Genomic DNA, 10380 nt, shown 5'->3' on the forward strand with positions numbered 1-10380 from the left:
TTAACTTCTGAAAAATAAAGGACTGAGTGTGACTTCCTCATATGACGACTTAAGTCACTGTAACCCACAGAGCCGTACTTTTCCAAGTGCAACAAGAGCAACTGCACTGAGCCCCCGATATTTAAGGGGCCCCAAATATGAAAAAAACACATTTTTCTAATATGAAAGTTATTTATAAGAAATCTTAAGGATCTTTAGTACTAAATTACTTTCCGATCAGAAACTTATTTTATAAAGCTATTTTATTAAGTTCGAGGTATATTTCCTAATTTTGCACTCGCAATCGAATGAAACTTCATTCAAACGAAAATGCAAGTCCGCTCAAAATTTCCCTTTGGAAAAGTTTTAATTTAAAAATCAATAAAATGGAAACAAAAAAAATTTGATGAGTTTGATAACGCACTTATACCAGTTTGCACTTGTGCCAACTTTTGCAACGGATTATCACTTATGCCAGTTTACACTTGTGCCAGTTTTTGCGACTGCTTTTTAATTTTGCCAATTTGCACTCATGCCAATGTTGACATATTCTTTTGGCGCACTTATGCCATATCGCACTTGTGTCTGTTTTTTCAACTGATTCGCATTTACGACAGTTTCGCACTTATACCAGTTCGTTCTTATGCTAATGTTTACAAATTCTTTTGGCGCACTTATGCCAGTTCGCACTTATCCCAGTTTTCACTTGTGCCAGTTTTTGCAACTGCTTTGCACTTATGTCAGTTTGCACTTATGCAAGTTCGAATGTTTTCAAATTTATTTGGGGCACTTATGCTGATTCGCACTTATAAAATTCGCGCTTATTCAATTGTCCCCTTTTCCACTAGGTTTGTTGCGCATATAACATATTATTGTTATACTATATGTTATATATATAAATATATACTTATTATATACTTTTGCGCATTTATGCAAACGTTTTGAAATCCCTGAGTTATTGCAAAACTGTCAGCCACTAAGCAATAATACTTTATCAGTATGTTTTCTCATTTTGCGATTTCTGTCTCCAATTTTATAACATTTTAAAAACTACCAACTATTCTAAAGTATAAATAAACTTGCGTTGCTAAAACTTATTCCAAAAAAGTTTACTCCCCAAGGACTTCATCCATTATGAATAACCAAAACCGAGGCATTTTCTTTTAAGCGCAAAAAGTATATTTTTAAGTTTTTTTCAGCTAATTTTTATTGCAACGATCTTGATCTTCCTATATTTATAAACAATACATTACCGTTTATAAATATAGGAAGATCTAGATAGTTTTTTGCTCTATAGCTCAATGAGCCATCTACCCTTTGTCTCTAAGATTAACTCTTACTTCTAATTTTTCTTGGAAACCATATATCTAATCCATTTCAAAATAAGCTTCTGCTAAGATTGCAAAACAAGCATCTGCTAAGATTGACTCCGGATTTTTTCTTTAACTCTTTAAACCTCAAATCCGTCCTTGTATGGAATACTGTTGCCAGAGCCATGCTGTAACTATTTAGGGCCCAGTTCTGTAACTTTTTGGGGCCCATAAAATTTTTAAACTTTATTGAATTTATTTTAATTGGGTTTTATTTTTAAAAAATTATACAAAGATATTATAAATCAATTTTCCTTGCCCTTTTGCTTGCAAATTCATCAATAATATTATAGTAATCAATTGTCCCGGCGGTTGCATTTTCTATCGACAGTATTGTTAATTCTGAAAGTTTTTTCCTGTGACTTTGCAGACCGCAGATAGTTTTCAATTAATTTTAGTTTTAAAAATGATTGTTCACAATAAATAACGGTGATAGGTATTGTTAAAATTATTCGATATATGATACATACATTTGGATATAATTCTTACAAATTTCTTTCTGAAAATTAATTCTAAATTCTCTATAATGGTATAATTATCCTCTAAAATATATCTTAAGCTAGAAAAATTATTTTAAAATTCCACCTCTTCAACATCATCTTCTAAGTGTTTGACTAAATTTGTGCTATTTGTATTGAATTCATGTAATGTATTTATAGTTTTTGTACAAATCGAATTCATAATATTGAATTCATAGTTTTACACTTTTTATTATCAAAAAGCAAACCAAAAACTTGTTTTAAAGAATTGTACAATTTAAATCGTTCTTGCGTTGAATCTTTTACTACATTGATTAGTTTATTAAAATAAGATTCAGCCCTTTGAGACAGATGGTTACATTAGTCATCAATTTAAGAAATGAGCTCAAGTATAATAATATCATCACAGTATTCAATTGGTCAAATTTCTTTGTCTGTTGGTTTAATTTCTTCCTTTGATATATCATTAATATTGTCATATTTTGCATTTGCTTTATTTTTATGGTCTTTATAATATTTATAATCTGCCAACCTCTTAAGATAGCATACTCTCCGTTTTGTTAAGGGTAAACTAGGTTCTGTTGATTAATCAAGACATATCACAAGGAGACCATTTAGTGAACTGTGCTATAACAATTGTTTCTACCGATGCTTCTCACACTTCTTTTATAATGTGTTTAAAATTGCTTTTGAAATCATCAAAAACGATAACAGCATAGCCTTTGTATGTTGTAAATTAATATTAACTGCAATATCTTTTTGATGAAGCAATTGGCTGAAAATGTGAAGCTTTGATAACAAGTGATATAAAATTGCTGCAAGCACAGTTTATTTTATTTTTTTTATTAAAGATGCAGCAAGAGTTTTATCAAGCGGAAAACTATTTCTGGTATTTCTCGGCTTATATACTTTTAAAGCAATATTCCCATAGAGTATTGCTTTAGTTTTTAAGATTTTTTAAATATTTGCTTGAATAGCCAATCGCTTTGTTGATACAGAAAAGATCTTATATAAATTATTTAATGTAGTTAAATAATTCTGACTTTTAATAGTGTTTTTAACATTATCATTTATCACTAAATTGATGTCGTGTTCACCTCACGACCATACTATGCTTTGTAGTTGACTTCTAAAATTCGGCTTTACACCTTATATTCTCTTTTCATATTGCTTGCATTTCATATTGCTTGTCATGACTGACCTCGACAATTAGCAATTTTGATTTCTAATTATTCTAATTCCTCAATAAGGGCGTTTGCTAAATTTGCTAAATTTAGTTGATGACATTTTATTTATAAAACTTAATAAAATTTCTTGAACACTTTGGTTTTTTTGGTCCACTATTTTAACATATCGAATAACGATGGGCAACTAGTATTTTTTGCGAAAATTGGGTGTTGAATCTATAATTACGGAAAAGTATTTTGACGAATAATATTATTTACTATTATATGTAAAACTCTAAAAGCTAGTTGTAAAATAATTTTGTATTGAATTTTCACAAAAAAATATGCTGTAACCCTTTTTTTCTTTTCAGTAATTGATTTTAAATGCACTTTCAAGTCAAGAAAAAAATCAGAAAGGAACTCCTATAAAATTACAACTAATGGGTTCAAAGATTTTTTCAATGCTGCTTTTAAAAGTTAAATTTTGTACAATCTCAAATAGACTAATTAAAATTAGTTCATTCCAGACAACAGTTTTATGAACAGCTATTAATAAATAAATAAAGAAAAAAATTAATTTTTATTTCTGTTGGAGTTGGTGTTACAACCAGGGCTGACCAGGGCCGTCCCGAATGGGGGTAAAGGGGTATCCCCCCAATCTGTTATATATGCATTTGAGTTAGCACATTTGTACATTTAGAATTTCAGTTGGCAAGTTTTGAAGTATAGCTGGCAAATGTGAAATATTGAGGACCTTTTTTTTCTAGCTGGCAAAAACACATACGAACAGTCCTCCAATGAGAGACCTCTTTGGGACGGCCCTGACAACAACCACGCTGAAGAAGAAAAGCGAAAAGCAGCTGCATAGCTACAAATATGCTAGGCTCCTTTACGGTAAATTTTCATCAGAATCACTAACCTATTTCCTTCCAACAAAAAAACTAATACTAAAATAAAAAAAAGCCTTTTCAAAGCTTTTTTGCAAAAATTCTTTCTTTCTAAAAAGTTATAAACCTCAACTTTAAAGAAAAAAAATATTAGAGAAAAAAAAAAGGGTACAACTCCTTTGCCCAGAAAACAAATTTAAGGTGGTCCTCTACTCATATAAGCTTATTTTTATAAATTTTTTTTTTTTTTAAAGCTTATTTTATTCCTTCACCACTTGTGAATAGTCTCTGAAAATTTGAATTGAGAAAAAACTCTATAAAAAATGATATTAGCTGTTATATTTAGGTGCTTAAAAAATATATCCTTAGAAACGCCCATAGCAACCATTTTGAGTTATTTTTAGGTTATTAACTAGTCAAAATATATTTTTTATTGGTAATAATTGATGTGAATATATAACCTCGTTTTGGTTATACGCAGCTTAAAGTCATGTTATAAAAGCAGCCTGTAAAAGTTGTTCCTAAGTACTGTCAATTTTAGGACTTTTTGGATATTTGTTTATTTTGCAAACCCATTTGTATTGGTACAAAACCAATTGTTTTTAAAATTATGGCTAAAAGGAATAAGAAGATTTATAATAGGAAAAGAAGAAGAACAAATCAGCATCTTCACAACAAATTTGTCATATGCAGTCATGACCAACAAAACAAAGAAAAAGATGTTGAAATTAATATATCAAATACTGCTTATGGTGTCGATGATTTTTTTTCTGATACAGAAAGTGAGTCTTCAGAATCAGATGTATAGAAAAATAATAACAATGATAAATTTGATTATTTTATTTTAATAAACTTCAAGATTTTTAAAACTGTTATAGAAAAATTTGGGAAATGCTTTAGTTGCAACAAAAGCATAGAAATGATTTACAACTTGACCTCTCGAAAGGGGTTTGCCCATTCTTTAGAAATACACTGTCACTGTTCTTTAGAAATACACTGATTGGTGTGGGGTTTGAAACCATGGAAAGATTTTTTTCTTGCTTGAACGTGTTTAGTATTACAAACAATTGTTATCATTGTCACAATCAAGATTCTATAAAGGAAGCATATCATACAGCAGCTGGTGAAAGCATGTTAAAAGCTGCTGAAATCTACCATTCTAATTCTGATTTCCTAAATCAAAAGTGTGTTACCGTTGATGGAACCTGGCAAACCTGAGGATATTCCTTCCTTAATGGAGTAGTAACAGCAACCATTGATAAAAAATGTATTGATGTTGAATTACTTTCAAAATTTTGCCATGGCTGTGTCTATTGGGAAAATAAAAAGTCAACTCCAGAATTTGCAGAATAGTTTGCAAATCATCAATATACTAATAACTATGTTGGTTCTTTGGATGCTATGGAATCTGCTGGAGCAGTCAAAATATTCCATAGCTCAATTGAAAAAAAATAATTTGATTTACAATGAATTTCTTGGAGATGGTAACACTTCCTCCTTCAAATATGTAATTGAAAGTGACCCTTACAAAGATTTGAACATTAAGATCACAAAATTGGAATGTATTGGCCATGTACAGAAGAGTAACGAACACACCATTCCATGGAAGAGTTAACTAAATCTGTGATTTATTCTATGCAGAACTTCTATCGCCTAGCCATAAGAAACAATCTTGAAAATTTATATGCTATGAAAAAAGCTGTTTGGGCCATTTTGTTTTATTGTACAGATTCACTATAAAAATATTTTTTTGGGTAGAGCGGTCTTAGAGTCTGCAGTTAATTCATGTGTTATTGAATTTAATGAAGGTCCTAATGGAATCCTCTTTGTAATAAATAAATTTCAACTAACAGGATATGTTACCTCAATAAAACTTAATGAAAAAAAGAAAGTAACTGTAAATCGGTCTCTTCAAAAGTCCACTGACCGTGTCAAAAAGAGAAGAAAATAACTAAGAACAATTAAAAAGGGTTACTTACACAAAGATAACGAAGAAAAAAACTTAAAATATATTCCTGGAGGGTTTTGATGTTTTTTTTTAACTTTTTGTCATGGTTTTATTCTTTTGTTTTATATATTTGTTGTTTCCTCAGAATAAAGTTTTGCCTAGAATACAAATCTTTAAAACATAATAACTTTGGACTCGTTTAAGCTTTTGATATAATTTTTTTTTGATTTTCCACATAATTAAAAAGGATGAGAGAAGGATATTTAAAATAAAATAAGGAAAGACCTTTTTTATGAGACTAATGTTGGCCATTTGTCCACCAATTTTTCTATGTTTGATTCAAATATTGTAACTTTTTATATAATGTGAATAATATAAAATGCTTCTCTCATACGGATTAATACACCTCAATGAGTATATACACCAATTTTCAGCTTGATATGATAAATATTTTGATTGCTAGCTTGTCACAAAAATTGCTATTTTTTCATTCATTTTTTGAATAATTGGGTAATCGAGATATTTTTTTTTTTAATAAATTGATTTTCATAAATAGTTTATAGAACCACATTTTTGGTGAAAAAATTAAATCAAAAACTCTTTGCGATCAAAAGTTAGCCTTATCTGTGGAGGACCACCTTAACATGCATGTTCATCGGGACTACACAAATGCTGTCAAGATAAAGTAAAATAAAAAAAAAAGAGATTCAAAAAAGTGGAACTCTCCAGTTGCCTCTGAAAATAACTTTAAGATGTACTTTTATTAAATTTACACAAATGCTGGAGTTCTAGCTAGTCAAGAAGGTAGTGAAAAATCTCAAGATTCCGGATTCAATCGCAAGATTCTGGGACAACTTATAGCCAACAAACATCTTGTGAAGTCAAACTAACATTTGAAAAAAAATTACAAGTTTATTCTAAAGCACTATTTTAATTGAAAAAGATTTTATTTTTCTAACCATCCTTGTGCGGGTCGGACACCAACGCAACAAAAAGGAGGTTATTAGGGTGCCTACAACCTATAGTAGAAGATTAAACAGCTTTCCTTATCATCTTTTTTCTAATAGATAGTATATGATAAAATGCAATAAAAGATTATTCTGATAAACACTCCTTTAATCATATAAATTATATCAGATAGTTTAAGGTGGTAGAGCACAATTAAAATACTAATTTTTAATCAAAATATGAAAACATATTTTTTAAGTTTATCTTATTCGAAATTTTATCCTCTTTCATTTGATGTATGTCTGAAACAGATATTATTTTAGGAAATGTGATAAAAATCTACATTTGCAATATTATTTACCTTAGCAATGCCATAGCAACCACAAACATACTTTTGTTTATTTTAACTTGAGCAAAACTTGCAAGCTAATTTGTCTTTTTGTTGTGTCTATCATGCTTTTAATAGTTTATTTATCAACTTTCCTTATAAATAAATTTGAATGTTGAGAATTTTGTTGAAGCACGATTCAAAAATTCATGTCGTTACTGTTGTATTAGACCCTATTGTTGTTAGTATTGGATTAAAAATTTATTATTTATTAGTAATAAATTATAATATCTATCATAATAAATAAAAAAACTTTAAAAAAACAAATAAACAAAAAAAGAAAGCTGTTTTTGCAATAGTTTGTCTTTTTACAGATATTCCAAATACTGAATGACAAAATTTGTTTCTAATATTTGCATCAAAATGATTCATCTTGATGCAAATATTGGACTCTAAGTAAAAATCAGAAACCAAATATATCTATTCCTCTATCAATCAAAAACCTTATTACACCCATTTTTATGGATTTACAGAACAATAAATTACTGTTGAAATGTTTGTAAAGACAAAGTTCAAATGAAGTGCTCAACTCACTCATATGGTTCAAGGTACCTAAAATCACATTTGTTAGTAAAGATGTTGTGGAAATGGGTGTAAACTCTGCTACTTTGCATTTCAATGATGGTAGAAATGCTATTTAAAAAGTATTACAGCATTTTGATATACAAGAAAATGTTACACAATTGAAAACAAGTTTAGAAGACAATATATGACTAAAACAAATGTAACGTAAGACTACTATTACGGTAAAGAAACAGAGAAAAATAAAAGGACAAATTAAAAATCTATCAGTTAAATAGAGTAAAATAATGTCATCAACAGATCTGCAAAGTTTAATTCATGGTTCATTAGTCTAACTTAAGATAATGCGTTTTGAAAACATAAAAATTAGGTCTTTATTTACACTGTTTTTGTGCCATTATGGATTTTTGGTAAAGTTTTTAAAAAAATTTTTTTTGCAAAAATATTTCATTTTTTTTAGTGAAGCGTTTCTGCATATTTTTAAAACTTATTTAAAAATCTTTCATAAAAAGTCTTTTTTGTGCTCTACCACCTTAAATGACTTATAATTTTTTTGAAACTGTTTTAGCAGTCAATGTTCTTGCAGATATCAAAGATGTTATATTGCGTCATATTACCATAACAAAGTAACTTAGTCAAGGTTTACACACGCATGAATTCAAAACTAATTGTTCAAATCTGGTCAAACACTTAGAGAATGATGTTGAAGAGGAGGAATTCAAAATAGAACTTTCTGTTTTAAGATATATTTTAGAAGATAATTATACTATTATAGAGAACTTGGAATTCATTTTAGAAATTTGGAAGAATTATATCCAAAAGTATGTATAGCGTATATCGAATAATATTAATAAACCCATTACCGTTGTTTATTGTGAACAATCATTTTCAAAACTAATTGAAACTAATTCAAAATTAATTGCAAATTATCTGCATTCTACAATGTCACAGGAAGGACTTTCAGGATTTACAATACTGTTGATAGAAAATACAACCACAAAAGGGCTAAGAAAATTGATTTATAGTTTTTTTGAATAATTTTTTTTTATAAATAAAACCTAATAAAAATGAATTCAATATAGTTGAAAAAATTTTTTTAAGGGCCACAAAAAGTTACAGCACAGGGCCCTAAAAAGTTACAGCATGGCTCTGGTGACCCAACCTCAAACATACCCCATCATAGCTTCATCCCATTCATGAATATAATATCTTAGTGAAACCTCTCTCAAAGCTCTTCAAATACTGCTCCTAAACTTGGTCTGAAGAAATGCAGATGAGAGTGCAAAAAGTCCAGTAACAATCTAAAAGTGTGTAGTCTTCACTTCTGTTATTTCCTAGGAATCCATTCACTACATGTGTAAATGTATACCATGCATTTTTTTATAAACTAGACATTATAGTTTCTAAAGTTTTTTTAAATTTCTAAAGTTTTTTTAAGTTTTTGCATACATTTTATTCATACTTGTTGTAGTTTATCTTCTCTTGTTGTAGTTTATCTTCTCTTGTTGTAGTTTATCTTCTCTTGTTGTAGTTTATCTTCTCTTGTTGTAGTTTATCTTCTCTTGTTGTAGTTTATCTTCTCTTGTTGTAGTTTATCTTCTCTTGTTGTAGTTTATCTTCTCTTGTTGTAGTTTATCTTCTCTTGTTGTAGTTTATCTTCTCTTGTTGTAGTTTATCTTCTCTTGTTGTAGTTTATCTTCTCTTGTTGTAGTTTATCTTCTCTTGTTGTAGTTTATCTTCTCTAGCAAAAATTTTTCAAATGTGTTGAATGAGCCACAGGTATAAAAAAAATATGTTTCCGATTATTTAAAAGAACACCTTGGAGTCTACAAATAAAACTGCCTATAAACAATAACCATGATCTAGGTTCATGCAAGAATCTAATTTTTCTAAAAATACCATCCCAGCAGAAACACAATCTAATACTTCAAAAAACTGAGAAAAAGACTGAAACTTTTTCCTGTATTTTAAAATCTTGTACATTGAATCAAATAAGTTCCATTATTTCAATTCCTGGATGTCAACATTTCAGCTCTAGACTTTGATAAATCTAGGTCACGCACCAAATTATCCATTTTGTTTTGTTTACAAAAATGTGACTGTTAGAAAAGTGATGGACATCATTCTTCAGATTCATAAGTAGAACTATTTTTATTGGTAAGATATGATTATGAAGTTGATGGAATACTAAGTGGCAACTGTTTATTATGTGGAACTGGTGCAATTGGTGATGAAATATCAAGATATGTTAGCTTTGATCTATTTGTAATTTTTAAATACATCTTTATATACCGATCATACAGAAGTAGCAGTCTGAAGTATGATTCATTCTATCTACATGCGAGGAATAGCAAATGACATGCTATTACTATTACATTATCACCTATTTGGATCCAAAAGTACACTGCATATTAATGCATATATCAAAAAACGGATTTCTTTAATTATGTTTTATACATCCAATAATGGTTTTACTTTTTATAAAGTGTTACATGTGATTTTATATTGCTTTTTTGATAATATAAAGTTGTTTTTAACTTTTCATACCTTCACGATTCAAAAAATATTATTTTATTTGAATTTAATTTCTTAGCATTTTTATATACGGTAGGAAAATGTGCTTAAATGGCAAAATGATGACTTAGATGCTTTTAATTTTGTTTCTACCAATATTCAACCATTAATTAGGTATA

The sequence above is a fragment of the Hydra vulgaris genome, chromosome 06 (assembly GCF_038396675.1).
Source record: "Hydra vulgaris chromosome 06, alternate assembly HydraT2T_AEP".
NCBI classification, from domain to species: domain Eukaryota; kingdom Metazoa; phylum Cnidaria; class Hydrozoa; order Anthoathecata; family Hydridae; genus Hydra; species Hydra vulgaris.